Below are 24,596 nucleotides of genomic sequence, written 5' to 3'. Positions count from 1 at the left end.
GCTTACCTTCCTTACGACATGCTGTCACTCGTCTAGTCCAGCCTCTGTCACCACCTCGGGGAAGGACGAGATCTCCATAGACACCAACGTACCAGCTGGACCCGCATACTCCGGCGTCTCGGGGAAAGCTGGGGGCTTGATGCCCGCCATATCTATCTCATGCCGAATCAAATTTGTCATTTCTAAGCTACTTTCAAAGGAAGCTATCATTTCAAGCGGCTAAGTAGAAAGTATACTCACCATGATTGGCCAAGACGCCAGTCTCCTTTGCACGAAGTCCGAGTACTCGAAGCCGGGAAGAAAGGGAGCATCACCACTTGCTCCTGCCAAGTCAGCCGCCCTCTCAGCCTCCGAAGGCTCCCTAAACATCGTCCATGGAGGATCGATGGGAACCGTGAAGATGTCACGAAGACACTGGCTAGCCAAACGCTCGCTCAAGTACCACACTGGTCTCATGGGTGTCTCAAGAAGCAGCCTACTCGAGCTCTAAGGCCGGAGAACGTCAGCCACGAAGGCTGGAGCGCCAGAGTATTCCTCCCAGGGTCTCGACATTCACTAAGTTGCTTATCAGGGTCATTCGTATGATCGCTATCAATCGAGAAATAGTAAATAAAAAGTGAATACAAGGTAGAGTACTTACACTGTCTATCTACAAGGTATTGACACCCCTCTTGCAGGTGTCATAAGAAGACCGCTGGCTCTTCTGCTGGCACACGATCCAGTCCCTCATCATAGCGTATTCTCTCACAACATCTGGATCCCTCGTAGGAGCAAAGTTAGGGAAGTACGAGTACACCCACGCCTAGAAAAGAAGGGGTTATTTCAATGATCTTTCATTTCATATTTTATTGATCTTTCATATTTTATTTCAAAATGATCCTTCATTTCATATTTATTTCTAAATGATCCTTCATTCATAAATAATCTGTCATTTTATCCATTTCTAATTTCATAACTCTAAAATAAGAAATATAAAAGAAGGTTCATACCTCCAAAATGAGACCTGAACGACAGTAGCAGGACAAGTCCCCTTCTTCATCAGCTCAAGACAAACCATGGCTCTCATGTACCGAGTAAGGGCTGCAAAGCTAGGAGTAACCCAGTTTAGGCGGCCTAGGCTACTCAAGTCAGAAAGAAAGGGAAGAAGCTTCGTCGACAGCATGTCCCCCTTGTCTCCAAAGTAAGTCAAAGACGGAAACCACCAGAGCCACAAACGGGCCCGCTTCTCAGCTGTGCACGGTGGAGGAGGCACCATGTCACCACCCTCAGTCATCTTCACTCTCGTTGGAGCCTTACCATCAAAATAATCTTTGTTGTAAGAACTCCGAACTAGGCCGGGTACCCTAGCCGCGTCTTAGCAAGGTTCCAGCCGATCAAATTCCTGACCTCAGCTGAGTCAACTCTAATGGCTGTCGGAGGCCACACCACCAGCTCCTCTCCGCAATGCAAGCCAGAGATCATGTCGTAGTCCTCCAAGGTGACCCCGATCTCTCCAAAAGGCATATCAAAAGTCGAGATCGTATGCTAGAAGCGATCCAGGAAGGCACGCATCAAGCACATGTTAGCCCGAATCTTCTTCCCCTTGATATTTTGCCAGCCTCTCACTAAAGCTCTGAATGCCCCAAGCTCAATGATTGTTTTCCCCTCCTTCGACAACTTCTTGAAAGCCTCCATCATGGTCGTATATTCGGAGAATGACCTCATGTTCCCAGCCTCCTGCATTTTGGAAGGTTTGTTAGCTTCTAAGCTAAGTAAAGCAGACGAAATACAAAACAAATGGCGCAGTACAACGTATGTTTGAAAGTTTACCATGCTCCTTGCCATACGATACGACAAGTGGCTCTCCGTTGCCCAAATGAGATGTCGGCCATCCAATTTCTCAGCCCACTCAGCCTGTGCAAGCTGACGCCCCCTCCTCCTCCTATTGGTCCTCCTAGGCACCTCTTCCTCCACTTCCTCTACAACTCCCGTGTAAACCATGAGAGCCGAGCGAGGGTTGAAGTCCACATCCATGGGGTCTTGCCCCCGAAGTAGAAGGTATATCCTCTGCAAAAGAAGCAAAAAAAGGCATTTAGAGGCCGTTTTAAGGCGGTTTTTTCTAAGCTACTCTCAAACAAGTCAAAAAGTATGATAATTCACATTCCTACATGTCTAATTTAAGATTAGTGATGTGACACTTAATTGCGTACATTTAGTCCCCGAATTGAAACTATTTTGTATAGTAATATAGCATTTCATGGCCATTTTATCTGTCAATTCCTTCCTATTTCGCTTTCCTAGTGCATTTCATATGTCTTATAGGAAAGGAGATAATGAGGCAGAATTCACGTCTCCCGTGCATATTTGGAAGCTTGTTGACGATCTTGGATGAACTAGTATGAAGAGGAGGAAAGAACGATGACCAAAGAAGTAAGAATAAAGGATATACATAGATCATAGGCTTTCAAGCAAGAGGATGTAACCCTGTGGTAGGATCCGTGCGTCCTTGGCACAGGACGAGCAGATTGCAGTGTCTTAATCCGAGCAGTTCAAACAAGGGATGAGCGGATCTCCTTACAGACTAGTCGTGCTCCAGTTGAGGTCGAGCGGATCGTGGTGGGAGTAGCAGCTTGATCTGCGCATTTCCCTCGGGACTTCAATTCTCTATTCAACACCTAGCATTATTATTTACTAATCCACCCTTGCTTAACCTAATGATGTACCACTATATATATTCCATTTATAATCATCAAGAAAGAAAGCCCTATTAGAGGAGGCAAACCTTCCTTAGATTAGATTAGGAGTATATTAGAATAGATTAATCTCAATCATTCCACAAAATTACACATTAATATTTCCTTAATTAATGTTCAAGCTTTATTATTATTGGGTTATTATTGGAGAATTGACAACTCTTCATCAATCAATCAAGTTTTCTTCTATTATTCTTTCCTTTCCAATTATTCATGTTAAGTTTGGTATAATCTCTTTACTCTTTATTGTTTATTTCCTCAATCTGTTATCATGTTTATACTTGTTGTGATGATTGACACCATTAATGACATGTTTTCCATGCTAATGAGTGAGTAGTCTCTTAACTAGGATTAGTGGGGGATTAGGGGAGTTAATCATGGGATAGATTTATGTTTAATGAGTTCATATGAATGCTTGCTTATTGTTCTTCAACTTATGCACATGTCATGTTTGATGAAATGCTAGACTATGAATCCTTGCATTTTTTGCCCGTCACTTATCTATTTAACAAGACTTGTAAGATATAAACCAACTAAAGCCTTGTTAGACCTTGCATAGAGTTGAATAGGGAAGACCTCCAAGTCGACTTGTAGGTGTTGTAAAGTCTTGACCGACTCGGCTCCGAGACGTAAGTTTTCCTAGGAATTGGTTTATCATGCATGTGGTTTAATAGAATGAATTAAGTCGACTTGTAGGTTTTGTACAGTCACAAATGACTCGGCTCCGGGACCCAAATCTTCTTATGAATTATATGACATGAACTAACTTAATTCCAACAATAATAAATTGCTTGCATCTATATAACTCATTTATGCTATCTTACCATGATTCCCCTATGATCCCATGACATCTTAGTATCCTTTATTAATTTTTTACATCTCTTGATTTATTACTTGTTTTATTCCATTTCTTTCATTAGTTTAGAATCATCAACGCATTTCAATTGTGACAACCCGAAGGACAACTATAATTAGATTGAACAATTTGAGTACCCCCGTCCCGTGGATCGACCCCGACTTGCTTGCTATGCTAGTAGTTGGGTATAAATGTGTTTTATGGCGGACAACGACCCGTGCTACATCAAAATGGCGCCATTGCCGGGGACGGTGTTGTGTATTTGAATCGTTCTATTTTCTATTTTTAGTTGTGCTTCTTCTTATGGAGCCATGGTTCCTTGGGAATTTCGTTTATTGTGCTTTAACCTTGAGGAACTTGTTCCTCAAGGTTCGTTCTTACCGTTTAATTGTAGTTTTCGTGCTTGTAGTTGCCTCTTCATTCTAGCAATGATGATGGCACATCACTTCCAACAAGAAGAAGTATATGGGCGAGTTGGAGTAAATGAGTATGACATGTATGAACGGAGAAGGTTTGTTGAGCAAGAAAACACACCCATATCCTATAACTTCTACAATGGAAACTCAAATTACCCCACAAACTGTTGGAAATCATTAATCTCATTAATTTACATATTCATATATGTTCAAATTATTTATTTAGTCATAAAATAAATTGTTGATCTTATGCATGCAAACTAAATAAGAAGAGATAAGAAAATCGTTTTCTCACCATCAATAATTCGGCCAAATGGGCACAAATGAAGGTCTCCTACCTTCATTTTTTCTTGAGCTAGAAAATACATTAGGATGATCATCCATGACTTCAAAATAGAAGCCCTCCAATAAGTAGCACCCAAGACTATCCCAAAATCCCACAAAATAATATGTACTAGAGATTTGTAATGTGGTTTACCTTAAAATCGATTACTAATACTCATATACTACTACTAGTATTATTAGTGATTGATTTGTACAAATTAGATTCATAAAAATAGTTTTTATGAAGAACAAGAGAGAGAGTGTTGTTTTTCATCAAACATGAGAGAATGAATAATAATAGAGAAAAATCTCTCAATGGTGGCCTTACAAAACCGGTGGGTGGGGAGGTTTTTAGGACCTTTCCTTTTTCCTTTTTGTCTTCACAAGACTAATTTGTGTAAGGCTTTGTCATAGTCAAGTCACTATTAAGTGTCATAGACAAATGAAGAAGACAAATGAATAAGACAAAACTTCTAAAATTGTCCACCAATATTTAGGTTAATATGTGTAATATAGAGTCCATTTTATTTTTGTCAATTGTACAATTGTATGTCATGTGACATGTAACATGTGTTATGTCATGTTTTAATTTAAAATGCATATTTAACAAATTAAATATCATTTACAAATTAAATAAATCACATTTAACAAATTGACTAGTAATTCAAAATTACTTTCTCATAAAATGGTCATTTAAATACTAGTTAGTATAATTCACAACATCTTGTAATTATAACTAACTTATCATTCTCATATCGCGTGTTTTGCAAACACCGATTAATTTTAGTAATATAACTTCTTAAATTACTAAATAAAATCTTATTTAATCACATTATTGTTGGGAAATGTGTCCTCAACAATAGTGCGATCACATGATTTAAATATCATTATTAAATCTCATTTTGAAGAATACAATTGGGAAGTAATTTTGTTACTGTCAACTGGTCAACATATATCGGTAATGATTGGTCGACTAGAGTTTGACATTCTTGTCGTCGTGTGACGGTGATGATCAGTTGACCCCCTAGGTCATACCTAAAGGGCAATACACTTAATTGATTATTTAATTAATCGTATAACGTTACGAGTTGATTAAATTACTTGAAAATTGACGGACGATTTTGGAAGTAAAATTTACGTATCATATTGAAATATGATTAAATGAGATACGGTTTGAGTAATCGAATTGTTTCATTACTCGGATGAAATTATTGTTTAAGGAAACAATCGGAATTGAATGAATTTTTGTAAATGCGATTTATAAATTGGTAAAAAATATTTCGGACAAGTAATTATGAAATTACTAAATCGATTTTTGTATGTGACGTATTTTTATTAATACGTTGATTTTTAATATGTTAAAAATACATAACAAATTTATGTGACATGTGACATGTGACATATTGAGAAATTGACAAAAATAATATGGACACCATATTATGATATGTACCGAAATAATGGGGTATTAGATTAACATTGTGTTGATTAATTTATTAAGTAAACATAATGATTATCTACTAGTCTAGCCATGCAAGCCTATGAACATTGTTAAGAGCAACAACTTCATGAATTGGCTCACCCCAAAAGCCCCCCTACCACCCGGTTTTTGAGAAGAGGAAACCATGATGGTTTTCTCAATTTTTACCTAATAATATACAAAATGTTTTGTATAATATTCATTCACTTGTTCATCCAAAATTTAGAGTTTTAGAGAGACAAAAATCCTCTCTTCTTCTTCCTCCCATAAAACCGAAAATATTAAGAGTACATAATATTTTTGGGTCTATTTTCTACTAAGATTAATATTATACTAGTACTTATAATATTAATTAGATTAAGTGTTAAGCCTTGGGTATAAAGCTTGGGGAGAGATCTTATATTTAGATCTTGTTCATCCATAAGGGAAAGCTCAAGATCAAAAGAGAAAGGTGATCTCTTTTGTGCCCTTAAATCCGAAATCAACAATGTAAGGACATTATTTCTCTTCTTTTATATTATTGTTTGCATGCATAAAATCCGTTGTTTTAATTTTATGACAAATTATTTGACATATATGAGTATGTTAGTATGTATATGAATCTACATCTCCTTCAATCGGTATCATCAGCCACGGTTGTTTGCATGCAAATTGGTTAAAAGTTTTTCCGAGTTATATGAATAACAAATAAAACTTGTAAAATTTGTGTTATTATGATATATCACGAAATTATTACATGCATGTTTATATTTCTGGTCCTAAAATGTTTTAGGATATTTTGGTTAATTTTTCGGATTTTTATTGTTCATATTTTACAATAATGGCATTTAAATGTGATTTTATGAGTAAAAATGTCATTTTTGGTCTAAAATTAGCTATACTTCGAATTTTCACTTGGTTTTTGGATATGTTGTTAAATATATTATTTTGAGATAACCTGTAAATTTTCATAATTTTTGGACTTGTTATGCTCGAAAAATGAATTTTTCATTATTAAATTCGGATTTAAGTGAAAAATAGGTTAATATGAGTTAAATTTCGAATATGGTCATAGAAAATTAATATGTTGTCACATGAAATTTTACAAGATGTGTGTAAAATAATTGGCTATAAAGAAGTCTTTTTGCATGATTTATGAATTTTTGAAGAAAAATGGCATAAATAGTGACATTATTAGTGAAAATTAATAAAAACATAATCTATGACTTAAGAAAAACGTCTAATGTTGCATTTTATTATATTTTTTCAGATCTAAAATTGAAAAGTTAATGAAAATAATTTTTCCATGTTTTTATGATTATTTTATTAAAATCGATAAACCGCAACATTGTTTTCCCGGAAAATTTTCGAAATTTTAACCTAAGATTTTGAACATTATGAGTGTCATGGATTTTTCCAGAATGTTCATGAATTTAAATTTCAAATTTTGAATTTATTTGAAATTTTTGGATTTATTTGAAGTCTAATAGCTTATTTTTGTAATTTTTGGTCCATTTATGAACAATTTTGTAAATAAAAGTTAATTATGGTCAAATTATTAGTGAAGACTATATTTTGAGTCCTAAGAGGTTAGGGTAATTAACTTATGCATAAATATGAGTTTATGTATTTTTGTGATTATAAAATGTTGAAATCACGCAAATCCGTAAAAACCGAGTAATATACGATATTGGCTAATTAAAAGGCGATTTAGCATAAAATTGAGCATGTTCTTACATATTATAATGCTGCATTCTCTTTATGATTGTCATAATTTCAATTTATGTAATTTTGAATTATGTAATTTTACTTAGTATGGCCTTAGATTTTAATTGGTATTTCCCGAAATGTATAGGAATATCGATTCGGTTGTAATTTTTATTGTGATCTCGTATCACCGTTTTGTAATTTAATAGATTTATTTTATTTTAGTTACAAATGTATAATAGGAAATTATGTAATTTATTATGTAATTTTATTCATTCCGGAGTTCCAAAAGACGGATTTCTTCAAGAATGGCGATACATAAATACGGTGTTACCTCAAAATGCGTGCCACAACCGAAGTTCAAGGGACCAATGGAGTTGGTTTCCGAATATGTAATAGTTTTCTATTTTAGGAAGGCCATACTAGGATTTATTTATCTTTATGCTTGCATTTTATTTTATGTCACATGCATCGCTAAATCGCCATAACTAAAACATGCATCCTTTTTATCGAGTTTATCGACCGTGTCAAATATAATTATCGTAGTTCACTGCTTTAGTTCACTTAAAACGTGATAGATAATAATTTGACATGACCTCTCGCTAAAACAATCAATTGAGACATAGCCTTACCAAATAGTAGAAACCATTAAAACCTATTTCGCGAGGGAGTGCACTCGGCCACACCGGGGTACAAACCTTGTTACGTAGGGGAAGTGGGTGATGAATGTTTATCCACCAAGTTCATGTTAATGAAGGGTATTTCGGCACACCGTGCCCTAAATTGATATGGGTTTGGATTATGGACACATTTATTCGAAATTTGGGTTGTACTCAACGAAAGTATTCACGACGATTACCGGATGTGTTTCGGGCTAGAGATGAACATTAATGTAAACATCATCGACCAAGAGTTCTAAAAGTAGAATCGATTAAAAGGTTAATCCACCGAGTTATGTTAATAAGGGTATTTGGCACACCGTGCCCTAACTTAATATGAATTTGGGTCTTGGAATCATTTATTATAGTTGGGTAGAGGTCACTATATAAATGTTCATATCTTGTTTATTTGCAAGTATGATTTAAAAAGACAAATGTTAATATTTCCTTTCCTCCATATTTGTAGTTTTTACAATGAATCCAACAAATGCTACCGCACCAATAACTATTGAGTCATATCACCATGTTCTTGACGACGTATGCTCCAACAATAATTTCGATACAACTAGAGAACTTCATTTCGGGATAGGTTCGGATGAAAACCTTAATTTCATCACCACTTCTAAACCACCCACTACTACTAGACCTCGTGTGAGTCCGTCTCAGGAAGACTACCTCATACGATCTATAAGATCTTTGTCTCTGGAAGATAAAGATGCCAAAGCTAGTGGGAGCTCTAGCAATCAAGTTCTTGCATCAAAGGGTAAGAGGTTCAAGAAGAAAGGAAAGAAAATTAAAAACTTCAAGCAAGTTAATGATGAGTGCCATTATTGCTATGGCATGGGACATTGGCTTAGGAATTGCCCTATGTATTTGCGAAATATAAGGGAAGGACTCATTACTCCAAAAGGTACAATTCCTAAAGAAATTTATGTTATTGATATAAATTATACTTCCACTACGACATGGGTACTAGATACCGGTTGTGGTTCTCACCTTTGTAATCATTTACAGGGTTTAAGAGATGTGGAGAGGCTTAGCAAGGGAGATGTAGATCTACGCCTTGGAAATGGAGCTCGGGTAGCGGCCGAATCCAAGGGAACTTATGTTTTAGCTTTGCCGAACGGATTTGAGTTGTATTTGCATAATTGTTTTTATGTACCTACACTCTCTAAAAACATTATTTCAATCGCCATGCTAGACGTGGACGGTTTTTGTTTTGTCATTAAGAACAATCGTTGCTCTATTTCTAGGAATGATTTGGTTATTGGCCAAGCTACTTCTATCAATGGCATTTACATTTTAGAGACCTCAAATCCAATTAATGATATTTATAACATACAATCAAAGAAACTCAAAACAAGTGACCCAAGTGAAGCGTTCATTTGGCATTGTCGATTAGGTCACATAAACGAGAATCGCATCAAAAGATTAATTTCGACTAATATGATTACACCATTTGATTATCAATCATATGGTACATGCGAATATTGCCTACTTGGCAAGATGACTCGTAATCCTTTTAGTGGTAAAGGGACACGAGCTAGTGAACTATTGGGACTCATACACACCGATGTATGTGGACCAATGAGTATCACCGCTCGTGGTAATTATGAATACTTTATAACCTTCACCGATGACTTAAGTAGATATGGGTATATCTATTTAATGAAACATAAGAGTGAAGCATTTGAGAAATTCAAGGAATTTCAAAACGAAGTAGAGAACCAATTGAACAAAAGGATTAAGGCACTATGATCCGATCGTGGTGGAGAATACCTTAGCCTTGAATTTGATTCACACTTGAAAGGTTGTGGGATTATATCACAACTTACTCCACCCGGAACACCACAACTCAATGGTGTTGCCGAAAGGAGGAATAGAACCTTACTTGATTTGGTTCGATCCATGATGAGTCAAACCGAGTTACCGAACTCGTTTTGGGGATTTGCAATTCAAACCGCAATAAAATCTTTGAACATGAGTCCAACCAAAGCAACTGAAAAGACTCCATATGAGATATGGAAAGAAAAGGTTCCAAATCTCTCCCACATGAAGATTTGGGGATGTGATGCTTACGTCAAAACTAAGAACGACAACAAGCTTGCCCCAAGATCCGAAAAATGCATTTTTGTAGGATATACCATGGCCTCACGGGGCTATTACTTCTATAAGCCTCAAGAGAACAAAGTATTTGTGTCTCGCGATGCTGTCTTCCTAGAAAGTGAATTTATTTCTAGGAGACAGAGTGGGAGAAATTTTGAACTTGATGAAGTTCAAGAGCCACAAACCGAAATAGAGGCGCAAGAAGAAGTTCCTTCGTCATCTAACACGGTCGTTCCTACTCCTCTTAGAAGAACGGGCCGAGTTATTCGCCATCCTGATCGATATGTGGGACTTATCGAAGAAGATGGAACGCTCGATGTGTTGCTTATGGAAAGTGACGAGCCCGCCACCTACAAGGCCGCAATCTCTAGTCCTAATTCCACCTTATGGCTTGAAGCCATGAAGTCCGAAATGGATTCTATGCTTGAAAACCAAGTTTGGGACTTGGTAGATTTGCCTAAAGGGGAAAGACCTCTTCAATGCAAATGGATATTCAAAGTCAAGAATGGCATAGAAGGACATGACGATGTCTACAAAGCTAGGCTAGTGGCAAAAGGATTTACCCAAGTCCAAGGTCTCCATTATGATGAGACCTTCGCCCCCGTAGCCATGCTAAGATCCATACGGATTTTGTTAGCGATCGCCGCATTTCATGATTATGAAATTTGGCAAATGGATGTCAAAACCGCTTTTCTAAATGGGCATTTAGAAGAGGAGGTGTACATGATACAACCCGAAGGTTTTGTTGATTCTAAAAATCCTAACAAAGTGTGCAAACTTAAGAGATCCATTTATGGTCTTAAGCAAGCATCAAGAAGTTGGAATCATCGATTCAATGATGTGATAAAGGAAAATGGTTTCACTCGAAATGTTGAGGAACCATGTTTATACATGAAATTTAGTGGGAGCAATGTTGTGTTCCTAATCTTGTATGTCGATGACATACTACTCATTGGAAATGATATTCCAATGTTGTCTTCGTTTAAGAAGTGGTTAGGTAACCACTTCCAAATGAAGGATTTAGGAGAGGCACAACGCATATTAGGTATCCGGATCTATAGAGATAGATCCAAGAGGATATTGGCACTAAGTCAAGAGTCTTATGTTGATAAGATTCTTGGACGATTCAGCATGGACAAATCCAAAAGGGGTTTGGTACCTATGGTAACCGGAACGATATTGAGCAAGACTCAATGTCCCTCCGAACCCCATGATGTTGAACGCATGAAGTTGATCCCTTACGCTTCTGCTGTTGGATCAATCATGTATGCCATGATATGCACACGTCTCGATGTCTCGTATGCCTTGAGCATGACGAGTAGATATCAAGGAAATCCAGTGAGAGTCACTGGATTCTTTGTCAAGAACATCCTTAAGTACTTGAGAAGAACTAAGGACTCTATCCTTGTGTTTGAGGAGAGACACCGAGTTGCGTGTTACAGGATACACGACTCAAGTTTTCAAACAGATAGAGATGACATGAAATCACAAGTTGGTTTTGTTTTCATGCTCAATGGTGGTGCCGTAAGCTGGAGAAGCTTCAAGGAAGTCAGAATCATCGCGGATTCGACAACGGAGGTCGAGTACATAGCAAAGCATCGAAGCGCCAAGGAAGCTATGTGGATCAAGCAATTCACGGAAGGTCTAAAAATAGTACCTACCGCCAATGATCCCATCACTCTCTATTGTGATAATAGTGGGACGATCTTCCAAGCTAAGGAGCCAAAGTCTAGTAATAGATCTAGACATGTACTTAGAAAGTATCATGTAATAAGAGATTTCATTAAAAGAAAGGAAATTGCGGTTTGTAAGGTTGGGACGGATGACAACATAGCCGATCCGCTCACCAAGCCTTTATCGCAGGCTAAGCATGATGGACATGTTACGTCCATGGGACTTAAACGTGTACCAAATTTTTGTTAGATTTTGAAATGAAATAAAAGTGTTGTTTTTGTTCATGTTCATAATCACATTTGTTTTTTTTTATCTTTAATTTATACTTTGTTACATCCAAACGGGTTGTAGAGACAATTGAACCCCGTTAAAGTGAACACGGATTAACATAGTATTTGCCCATAGTCACTTGTATGAGGTGACGTCTCGAAGTGACTAGAGTGTGAGGCGATTGATGGCAAGTTCAAGTGCCATAGAGTCATATGAGATGACTAGTCGATCACATAGGCAGACTGTTAGGAACATTTTGTCGGGCCTTATGACCGCTTATAGAGTTCTGGCAAATTTATATAGCCTGGTCGTGGCAAGAGCTACTATAGTATTCGAATGAGTCGATTCTTTTGACTAAAGACTATTCTCCTAAGATGGCACGATTTTGATTAACTTTGATTTGTGTTACTACGACCTTCGTAAATGGGGTCAAATGGGCATATTTTGGGTTATGATGGTTTTGGCTAGTCGAAGGGAATGAGTGCGATAGGAATTGTCCACCCCTTGTCAGGGTTATAACAATATCTCAGGGCCACTCGAGGAGTAATGAACTGGAAATGCGTGGCCACGCTCGGAAAGTATCTATGATAGATAAGTCCGGTCAATCAGTTATTCTCCAGATCGAGGAAACCACTCTCGATATGATCACTTGCAAGTACGACCTGAAAGACACCATGCATTGAGTGGGAGATAGTAATAGGACAAGAGAATTGGTGACGCACACTTGTCGAGGACAAGTGGGAGATTGTTGGGAAATGTGTCCTCAACAATAGTGCGATCACATGATTTAAATATCATTATTAAATCTCATTTTGAAGAATACAATTGGGAAGTAATTTTGTTACTGTCAACTGGTCAACATATATCGGTAATGATTGGCTGACTAGAGTTTGACATTCTTGTCGTGTGACGGTGGTGATCGATTGACCCCTAGGTCATACCTAAAGGGCAATACACTTAATTGATTATTTAATTAATCGTATAACGTTACGAGTTGATTAAATTACTTGAAAATTGACGGACGATTTTGGAAGTAAAATTTACGTATCATATTGAAATTTGATTAAATGAGATACGGTCTGAGTAATCGAATTGTTTCATTACTCGGATGAAATTATTGTTTAAGGAAACAAACGGAATTGAATGAATTTTTGTAAATGCGATTTATAAATTGGTAAAAAATATTTCGGCACAAGTAATTATGAAATTACTAAATCGATTTTTGTATGTGACGTATTTTTATTAATACGTTGATTTTTAATATGTTAAAAATACATAACAAATTTATGTGACATGTGACATGTGACATATTGAGAAATTGACAAAAATAATATGGACACCATATTATGATATGTACCGAAATAATGGGGTATTAGATTAACATTGTGTTGATTAATTTATTAAGTAAACATAATGATTATCTACTAGTCTAGCCATGCAAGCCTATGAACATTGTTAAGAGCAACAACTTCATGCATTGGCTCACCCCAAAAGCCCTCCTACCACCCGGTTTTTGAGAAGAGGAAACCATGATGGTTTTCTCAATTTTTACCTAATAATATACAAAATGTTTTGTATAATATTCATTCACTTGTTCATCCAAAATTTAGAGTTTTAGAGAGACAAAAATCCTCTCTTCTTCTTCCTCCCATAAAACCGAAAATATTAAGAGTACATAATATTTTTGGGTCTATTTTCTGCTAAGATTAATATTATACTAGTACTTATAATATTAATTAGATTAAGTGTTAAGCCTTGGGTATAAAGCTTGGGGAGAGATATTATATTTAGATCTTGTTCATCCATAAGGGAAAGCTCAAGATCAAAAGAGAAAGGTGATCTCTTTTGTGCCCTTAAATCCGAAATCAACAATGTAAGGACATTATTTCTCTTCTTTTATATTATTGTTTGCATGCATAAAATCCGTTGTTTTAATTTTATGACAAATTATTTGACATATATGAGTATGTTAGTATGTATATGAATCTACATCTCCTTCAATTATAATAAGATGTCATTTTCTCTCTTATGATAATAATTTCTTCAATTTCAAGGAATTAATTAATCTGTATCGACATACAATTAATTAACTTTTTTCAATTAAGGGAATCGTCCTTTAGGTGTGACCTCAAGGGATCAACTGATCACCACCGTCGCACGACAGTAATGTCAAACTCTAGCCAGCCAATCATTACCGATATGTGTGGACCAGTTGACTATATATGTAATGTATCATACCTTTCGTATTCTTGTTATGAGATTTAAATATGTGATCAATATGATCGACAATTGTGATCGCATTATTGTCGGAGGACACATATTCCAACAATCTCCCACTTGTCCTCGACAAGTGTGCGTCACCAATTCTCTTGTCCTATTACTATCTCCCACTTAATGCAAGGTGTCTTTCGGGTCGTACATGCAAGTGATCATATCGAGAGTGGTTTCCTCGATCTGGAGAATAACTGATTGACCGGAATTTTCTACCATAGAAACCTTCCGAGCGTGGCCACGCATTTCCAGTTCATTACTCCTCGAGTGGCCCTGAGATATTTTTTTAACCCTGACAAAGGGGTGGACAATGCCTATCGCACTATTTCCTTCGGCTAGCCACAACCATCATAACCCAAAATATGCCCATTTGACCCCATTTATGAAGGTCGTAGTAACATAAATGAAAGCTAATCTGAAACTGTGCCATCTTAGGCGAACAGTCTTTAGTCAAAAGAATCGACTCATTAGAATACTATAGTATCCCTCGCCACGACCAGGCTATATAAATTTGCCAGAACTCTATAAGCGGTCACTCCCCGACAAAGTGTTCCTAACAGTCTGCCTATGTGATCGACTAGTCATCTCACATGACTGTATGGCACTGAACTTGCCATCAATCGCATCACACTCTAGTCACTTTGAGACGTCACCTCATACAAGTGACTATGGGCGAATACTATGTTAATCCGGGTTCACTTTAACGGGGTTCAATATCGTCATACAACCCGTTTGGATGTAACAAAGTATGATAAAAGAGTTTTAAAGTAAAACTCGAACGACAAATGTGATTATCACATATGAATAGTCAATGCCTGATTACTACTTCATATTCTATAATCCAGTTTGATCTTGAATGTAGTTGTTCATCTCAATTTAATTGAAATGACATGACTCATCATGTTAAGCCTATGAGAAGGCTTTGGTTAGTAGGTTTTATCAACTTCTTGTACCTTACTCAACATTACTACATACTCGTTTTCCTTTGTAATGTATACATTTGCATTACAAACTTTCTGAGTACGTGTCGAGATCCAATCAAGACATAGGCCTTCTAGCCTTAGAATAGCTCCCACTGTTTTCACAGTATGCGAGACTCATCCTTCTTGCACATCTCATGATTGCAAGTGTACTCAATTTCCGTTGTAAATATTTCTCATTGTTCTTTATTGCCTAGAACGATTCTAGAAAATCTATTACTTAAATAACATAGCCACAATGGTATCTTAACCATCCTAATGTGTTTTGATTATGGTTTTGTCGGAAACCATGCGCAATCTCAATTGTCAATTGTCATTTGTGTAACATCCTTACACAAAATTGCATCAAAAAACACTTTGCTTTACATCCTTAATGCTTCTGCAAGCACTTAAGGGTAATTTTTATGGCTTGCATGGTAACTATTACTTAAATTCGATTTGAAACAATTCATCATACTCAAAGTATATGAAGTGTTATACATCATTTCCTATTTAATTGATTCGGCAGCGGAAGCAAATGGAATCAATCAAATATGTTCAATTTGATTGAACTAGTCATGAATCTTATCAACATAAGACTTCTTATTTGACGCTAATATCATGTGGATTTATCTCCATAAATATGGATATTAAAGATGTCTTATATACATCTCCAAGTCTTAAATCATTCGCAATGATCAATATATTATCCACATATTAGACTAATTAAAATCTCCGTAACTCCCACTAAACTTCATGTATAAACACAACTTCTCGACTTATCGAGAAACGTTTTATAACATGATCAAAACATTGATTCCAACTCATTGATGTCCTACTTAAGACAATCTCTTAAGTTGCACATTATCTTAGGATTGTAAGAATCTATAAAACTCATGACATGTGTATTGAATACATTCCTTCTAATTGAAGAAGTGGGTTTTAGATTCACTCTTTATATGTATATCATCATAATGAAATACAATCCTACTTAAGACAATCGCTTTGGTATCTCTCTTAGATATCCAACAATTCCACTCGGAATTTGTTTCGGATTATCATGGCTCTAAGCCTTGTATTGAGTTGTGACTTAAACACTCTTATTTAAGTCATATGATCATTACTTTCCAGAAGTAACTGTTAGAAATCATATTTTAAATATCACATATTTTGGTCTAAAGTTTTAGTCATAAAAGCTTAAAGATCTTATGCATGCAAAACTAGAATAAGAGTAAGCAAAAATCGTTTCATACCATATGAATATTTTCGGCTATTTGGGCACCAACAAGATCTCCTACTTGTTAGTTCTTGAGCTATAATGAATATAAGGATGATCCTCCAAAAATCCCAAAGTAGAGATTCTCCTCTTGATAGCACCCAAGATTATCCCTTATCTCCACTAAATAATATTAGCTAGATATTAGTTTAGTAGTTTACCTTAAAAATGATTACTAATACTCATATATTACATTAATAATATTAATAATTTGATTTGAACAATTTTAATCAAGATTTCTCAAGTTTTTAAGAAAAATCAAGGAGAGGAGAGAAAATTCATGTGAATGAATAATGATAAGAGAAAAACTCTCTCAAATGATGATGGTGGAGGGTGGACGGTTTTGGTAGTCCAATGTAGGGCATCTTGCTTTTTCTTTTTGTCTTCACAAGAAAAATAGATGTGTAAGATGTGTAAGACTAGTTGTAGGTAGGCATCATTATGTCTTTTTATCAAATAAAATATAAACAACCATAACCCACTAACACACCCTCCATTTTCGGTCCATATACATAAAATGGACTACCATTTTATTTTGTCAATTTGTCATTTGTCACACAATATGTCACATGTAGTATGATACATGTTATTAATTAATTTAATGCATATTTATCACATAAATATCATTTCATGAATTAATTAAATTACATACAACCAATTGACTAGTGATACTTGATCACATAAATAAAATGGGTCATATAATTATAATTCACAACATCTTGTAATTATAATTAACCATTCATTCTTATCTATATTGTTTCTCAAACAATAAATAGTTTTAGTAACAAATCATTTTATTACTAAAATAAATCTTATTTAATCCCATTACAATAAGATGATTATTCTCTCTCACAAATTGAATTGTTCAATTTTAAGGAATTGATCAACTTGCATCGTCATACAATTAATCAACTTTATAGATAAGGGCATCATCCTTTAGGTGTGACCTTAAGGGATCAAGTGACCACCACCGTCCCACGACAGTAACGTCAAACTCTAGCAAGCCAATCGTTACTGATTAATGTTGATCAGTTGACTATAAAATGAATCATCCCTTACGTATTCTTAAAATGAGATTTAAAAATGTGATCAATATGATCGACAATTGTGACCGCATTATTGTCGGAGGACACATATTCCAACAATCATCCACTTGTCCTCGACAAGTGTGCGTCACCAATTCTCTTGTCCTATTACTATCTCCCACTCAATGCAAGGTGTCTTTCGGGTCGTACTTGCAAGTGATCATATCGAGAGTGGTTTCCTCGATCTGGAGAATAACTGATTGACCGTAATTTATCTACCATAGATACCTTCCGAGCGTGGCCACGCATTTCCAGTTCATTACTCCTCGAGTGGCCCTGAGATATTGTTATAACCCTGACAAGGGGTGGACAATTCCTATTGCACTTATTCCCTTGGACTAGCCACAGCCATCATAACCCAAAATATGCCCATTTGACCCCATTTACGAAGGTCGTAGTAACACAAATCAAAGTTAATCTGAAACTGTGCCATCTTAGGCGAACAGTCTTTTGTCAAAAGAATCGACTCATTTGAATACTATAGTAGCTCTCGCCACGACCAGGCTTTATAAATTTGCCAGAACTCTATAAGCGGTCACTGCCCGACAAAGTGTTCCCAACAGTCTGCCTATGTGATCGACTAGTCATCTCACATAACTCTATGGCACTTGAACTTGCCATCAATCGCATCACACTCTAGTCACTTCGAGACGTCACCTCATATAAGTGACTATGAGCAAATACCATATTAATTCGGGTTCACTTTAACGGGGTTCAATATTGTCTTTACAACCCGTTTGGATGTAACAAGGTATAAAAGAGTTTTAAAGTAAAACTCGAACGACAAATGCGATTATCACATATGAATAGTCAATGCCTGATTATTATTTCATATTCTATAATCTAATTTGATCTTGTATGTAGTTGTTCATCTCAATCCAATTAAAATGACATGACTCATCATGTTAAGCCTATGAAAAGGCTTTGGTTAGTAGGTTTTATCAACTTCTTGTACCTTACTCAACCTTACTACATACTCGTTTTCCTTTGTAATGTATACATTTGCATTACAAAACTTTCTGAGTACGTGTCTAGATCCAATCTAGACATAGGCCCTCTAGCCTTAGAATAACTCCCACTGTTTTCACAGTGTGCGAGACTCATCCCTCTTGCACATCCCATGATTGCAAGTGTACTCAATTTCCGTTGTAAATATTTCTCATTGTTCTTTATTGCCTAGAGCGATTCTAGAAAATCTATTTCTTAAATAACATAGCCACAATGGTATCTTAACCATCCTAATGTGTTTTGATTATGGTTTTGTCGGAAACCATGCGCAATCTCAATTGTCAATTGTCATTTGTGTAAAATCCTTACACAAAATTGCATCAAAAAACACTTTGCTTTACATCCTTAATGCTTCTGCAAGCACTTAAGGGTAATCTTTATGGCTTACCTGGTAACTATTACATAAATTCGATTTGAAACAATTCATCATACTCAAAGTATATGAAGTGTTATACATCATTTCCTATTTAATTGATCCGGCAGCGGAAGCAAATGGAATCAATCAAATATGTTCAACTTGATTGAACTAGTCATGAATATTATCAACATAAGACTTCTTATTTGACGCTAATATCATGTGGATTTATCTACATAAATCTAGATATTAAAGATGTATTATATTTCTCCAAGTCCTAAATCATTCCCAACGATCAATATGTCACCCACATATAAGACTAATTAAAATTACCGTAACTCCCACTAAACTTCATGTATAAACACAACTTCTCAACCTATTGAGAAAAGTTTTATCACATGATCAAAACATTGATTCCAACTCATTGATGTCCTACTTAAGACCCTCTCTTAAGTTTCACATTATCTTAGGATGGCAAGAATCTATCAAAACTCAAGACATGTATTGAATACATTCCTTCTAATTGAAGAAGTGGGTTTTAGATTCACTTGCTATATATATATATCTCATAATGAAACACAATCCCTAAGAAGATCCAAATAGACTTAAGCATTTCAACTAGTGCAAAACCCTTTGCCACTAACCAAGCCTTTTATTTCGGATTTTCATGGCTCTAAGCCTTGTATTGAGTTGTGACTTAAACATTCTCATGTAAGTCATATGTTCATTACTTTCCAGAAGTAATTAACTTGAATTAAACAATTTCTTTGTAAGATGTAAGCTCTTTACTTTCTAAAAGTAACACTAATTCATCATCTTCAACAAGTGATGACTTTAACCTCCTAGGTTTTGAAGAAACAACGTTTTACACAAAACCTATAAAACGTCACATGTAGCCAAGAAAGACCAGTTTCTTACGACATACAATTGTTTTGTGGCTCTTGAATAATTTCTCCCACTCTGTCTTCTAGAAATAAACTTGTATTCTAGAAAGACAGCTTCACGAGCTGCAAACCCGTTGTACTCGTGATTATAGTAAGGAAAAATGAGCATTTGTTTCTTTGTGAAAACATAAAAGCATGGTACCTTACCATTTCATATCTCATATGATTCGTTTTAGATTTAGTGGAAAAATAATTTAGACAAAATGATAAAATCCCCAAAAGGATCAAGTAACTCAAAGTAACTTGATTGAAGTCCAAACCATATCGAATAGCGTTTGATTTCTTTATCCAACCACACATTATCCCATAATGCGTGCTGAGAGAGATTAATTTGTGATACTATATCACATTTCCTTTGGCTTATATCAAAGTCTTCGCTTTGATAATCCCATCACGACTAAATCGTGATTCCTGGAACTCTTTGAACTTCTTCAAAGATTTCTCTATTTACCTTATTAAGTGACCACATTAGTGTCAACCTAAATTGTTGGTAAAAGAAAATGATCGACCTATTTTGGATCAATGATTTACAACCTCGATCTCCTTTTCAACCAAAAGACACGAGACATCTTGCTTTGAATACAAGATACGCATATACCATAAGATTAACAATCTAATGGTTCCAAGAGTACTCGATATCTCTTTGCGTTCATCATTCCAAAATTTAAGGTTTAATCTTGGGTTACCAATTTGAGTCTTGCATCATCTACATGATATGTCATTCTAGTTTGGTTTAGAATAAAATTACTTTGATAATGGGCTAGCCATACATCAAATCATGGTGTATAGGGTCACAAAAGTGAAGTCTCTTTTGTATCTTAACAAGTTTATATTCTTATTTAGAGTTTATGCACTTAATAGTCACAATTAAGTACAACTTTAAATCCAAAAACTAGATTGAGTACACAATGACTCTATCTCTCAACATCATTGTTGCTAGTCGTCATATTCTAATCATCCTATGTATCAAATACAATGATGAAAACCACCATCGGTTTCTAATATTGACGAAGTAGTATTAGCAAAATTTATGTCAATCAAATAAACATTTAAAGAAGAAGGTCCCATTAGATGTCCCACAACTAACTTGTTGATTCTTCAATAATTTGGGGTAGTTTCCTTTCTAGCGTCCAACAATTAAGACAATGGAAACTTTATCGGTCGGGATTGATAGGTTTAATATCGTTATTCTCAATAACTTTACTTTTAACATTACCTTGTATCAATTCCATTCTAATTTTACTTCTTTAAAACCTTATCCTTTTCTTAACGGTTTAAGAGAATGCTCCCACTCATTTCAATGAGTCTTTGCTAAGAGAAGCAAAATTGAAATTCATGAAGACTACTCTTCATTCGTTTGTTTAGTCTTAAAAATTTCATTGAAGTGGTTGCGGTATTTTGGTCAATTTTGATTTCAAACAAATCTAGTTACCAAAATGATGTAGCGTTTCAAAGTACTTAACTTAATTAAGCATATGAGAAACAATTCATTGTAAGTAGATATGTTAGTTAAGAATCAAAAACCCTTTTGATCATGAATAACTTTTATCTATACTCTTCACAAAAGATCCTTCCAATGGATAACACGAGGTTTTTAGAAGAAAATTCATATTTGTCTTTAGTTACGATGTTTTAATGGAGATTTGAATTAAAATCGAAATAATATTGTATATAAATTGAGGTAAAGAAATAGAACAATATGATAACGGAATAATGAAAACAAAACATTTATCGTTATAATAATACTTGTAAACAAGTAAAGAATTTACATAGTGACCTCTACCTAACTATGATAAATGATTCCAAGATCCAAATTCATATTAACTTGGGGCACGGTGTGCCGAAATACCCTTTATTAACATAACTCGGTGGATTAACTCTTTAATCGATTCTACTTTTAGAACTCTTGGTTGATAAAATTACATTAATATTTATCTCTAGCCTGAAACACATCCGGAAATCGTCGTGAATACTTTCGTTGAGTTCAACCCAAATTTCGAATAAATGTGTCCATGATCCAAACTCATATCAACTTAGGGCACGGTGTGCCGAAATACCCTTCATTAACATAAATTCGGTGGATAGACATTTATCACCCACTTCCCCTACGTAACAAGGTTTGTACCCCGGTGTGGCCGAGTGCACTCCCTCACGAAATAGGTTTTCATGGTTTCTACTTTTTGGTAAGGCTAAGTCTCAATTGTTTATTTTTAGCGAGAGGTCATGTCAATTTATTATCTATCACGTTTTAAGTGAACTAAAGCGGTGAACTACGATAATTATAATTGACACGGTCGATATACTCGATTTAGTGATAATGCATGTTTTAGTTATGGCGATTTAGCGATGCATGCGACATATAAATAAAATGCAAAGCATAAATTAAATCCTAGTATGGCCTTCCTAGAATAGTAAATCTAATAAACTATTACAAATTCGGAAACTAACTCCATTGGTCCCTTGAACTTCGGTCTTGGCACGTATCTCGAGGTAACACCGTCTTTAATGGATCGCCTTCTCGAGTGGCATCGTCTTCAAGGAACTCCGGAATAAATAAATTACAAAACAAATTACAGAATTTCCTATTATACATTTGTAATTAAAATAAAATAAATCTATTAAATTACAAAATGGTGATACGAGATCACAATAAATTACAACCGAATTGATATTCCCATACATTTCGGGCAATATCAATTAAAAAACTAAGGCCATACTAAGTAAAATTACATAATTCAAAATTACATAAAATAAAATTATGACAATCATAATTAAAATGCAGCATTATAATATGTATAAACATGCCCAATTTTATGCTAAATCGCCTTTAAGGAGCCAATATCGTATATTAAACGGTTTTTATGGATTTGCGTGATTTAACCTTTTAAAAATCACAATAATTACATAAAATCATATTTATGTACTAGTTAATTACCCTAACCATCTTAGGACTCAAAATTAGTCTCCACTAACATTTGACAATAATTAACTTATATATTTCTTAATATTGTTCATAAAAGGACTTAAAATTACAATATAATGCCATAAACTTCAAATAAATCATAAAAATTTCAAATAAATTCAAAATTCAAAATTTTAAACTCATGAACATTCTGAAAAAAATACCATGACACTCATAATGTTCAAAAACTTAGGTTAAAAATTTCGAAATTTATCGAGAAAAACAATGTTGCGGTTTATCGGATTTATTAAATATTATCATAAAAATATGAGAAAAATTATTTTAATTTACTTTTCACTTTTAGATCTGAAATAGGTGATAAATTGCAACATGTGACGTTTTTCCTTAGTCGTGAAGTATGTTTTAGCAATTTTTTCACTAATTAAAGTCACTATTTATGTTATTTTTCATCAAAAATTCATAAATCATGCATAAAGACTTCATTATAGCCAATTATTTTACACACATCTTGTAAAATTTCATGTGACAACATACTAAATTTCTATGACGAAATTCAAAAAATAACTCATATTAACCTATTTTTTTATTTAAATTCGATTTTATCATGAAAAATCTATATTTCGAGCATAAGAACTCATAAAATTATGAAAATTTGCAGGTCATCATAAGATAATATATGTGAAAATATATCCAAAAACCACTGGAAAAATCAAAGTTTAGCTAATTTTAATCAAAAAATGACATTTTTATCATAAAATCACATTTTAATGCCATTACTATATAAAATGAACAATAAAAATCCATAAATTAACCAAAATATCCTAAATACATTTTAGGACCAGAAACTTTAACATGCATAATTGATTTCGTGATATGTCATAATAAACACAAATTTATAAGTTTTATTTGTTAATCGTATAACTCGGAAAAACTATAACCGATTTGCATGCAAACAACCTAAGGCTCTGATACCACTTGTTAGAAATCATATTTTAAATATCACATATTTTGGTTTAAATTTTTAGTCATAAAAACTTAAAGATCTTATGCATGCAAAACCAGAATAAGAGTAAGGAAAAATTGTTTCATACCATATGAATATTTTCGGCTATTTGGGCACCAACAAGATCTCCTACTTGTTAGTTCTTGAGCTATAATGAATATAAGGATGATCCTCCAAAAATCCCAAAGTAGAGATTCTCCTCTTGATAGCACCCAAGATTATCCCTTATCTCCACTAAATAATATTAGCTAGATATTAGTTTAGTAGTTTACCTTAAAAAAAGTCATGGAAAGCGAAAGAACTTCTTCTCCAAGGAAACCCTGAAAAACCAAAAACACGTAACTTTTTCATCTTTTTTATACTTGATTTTCAGCTTGACCATGGCTAAAACAAGAGCGTGCAACAAACAATCTGGGACATCTGAACATGTAGTTGAGGAAACACCGGTGGTTATGGATACTGAGGCACCAATTGTTGAAGATATTACGGAGGAAGAGGCTCAAAGGGAAATTCTGGAGGGTAACGGTACAGAGACGGTTAATACAGGTAATTCTTCGTCTGAAACTGTAGGT

The sequence above is a fragment of the Silene latifolia genome, chromosome 1 (assembly GCF_048544455.1).
Source record: "Silene latifolia isolate original U9 population chromosome 1, ASM4854445v1, whole genome shotgun sequence".
NCBI classification, from domain to species: Eukaryota; Viridiplantae; Streptophyta; class Magnoliopsida; order Caryophyllales; family Caryophyllaceae; genus Silene; species Silene latifolia.
Note: the sequence above shows the minus strand (reverse complement) of the source record.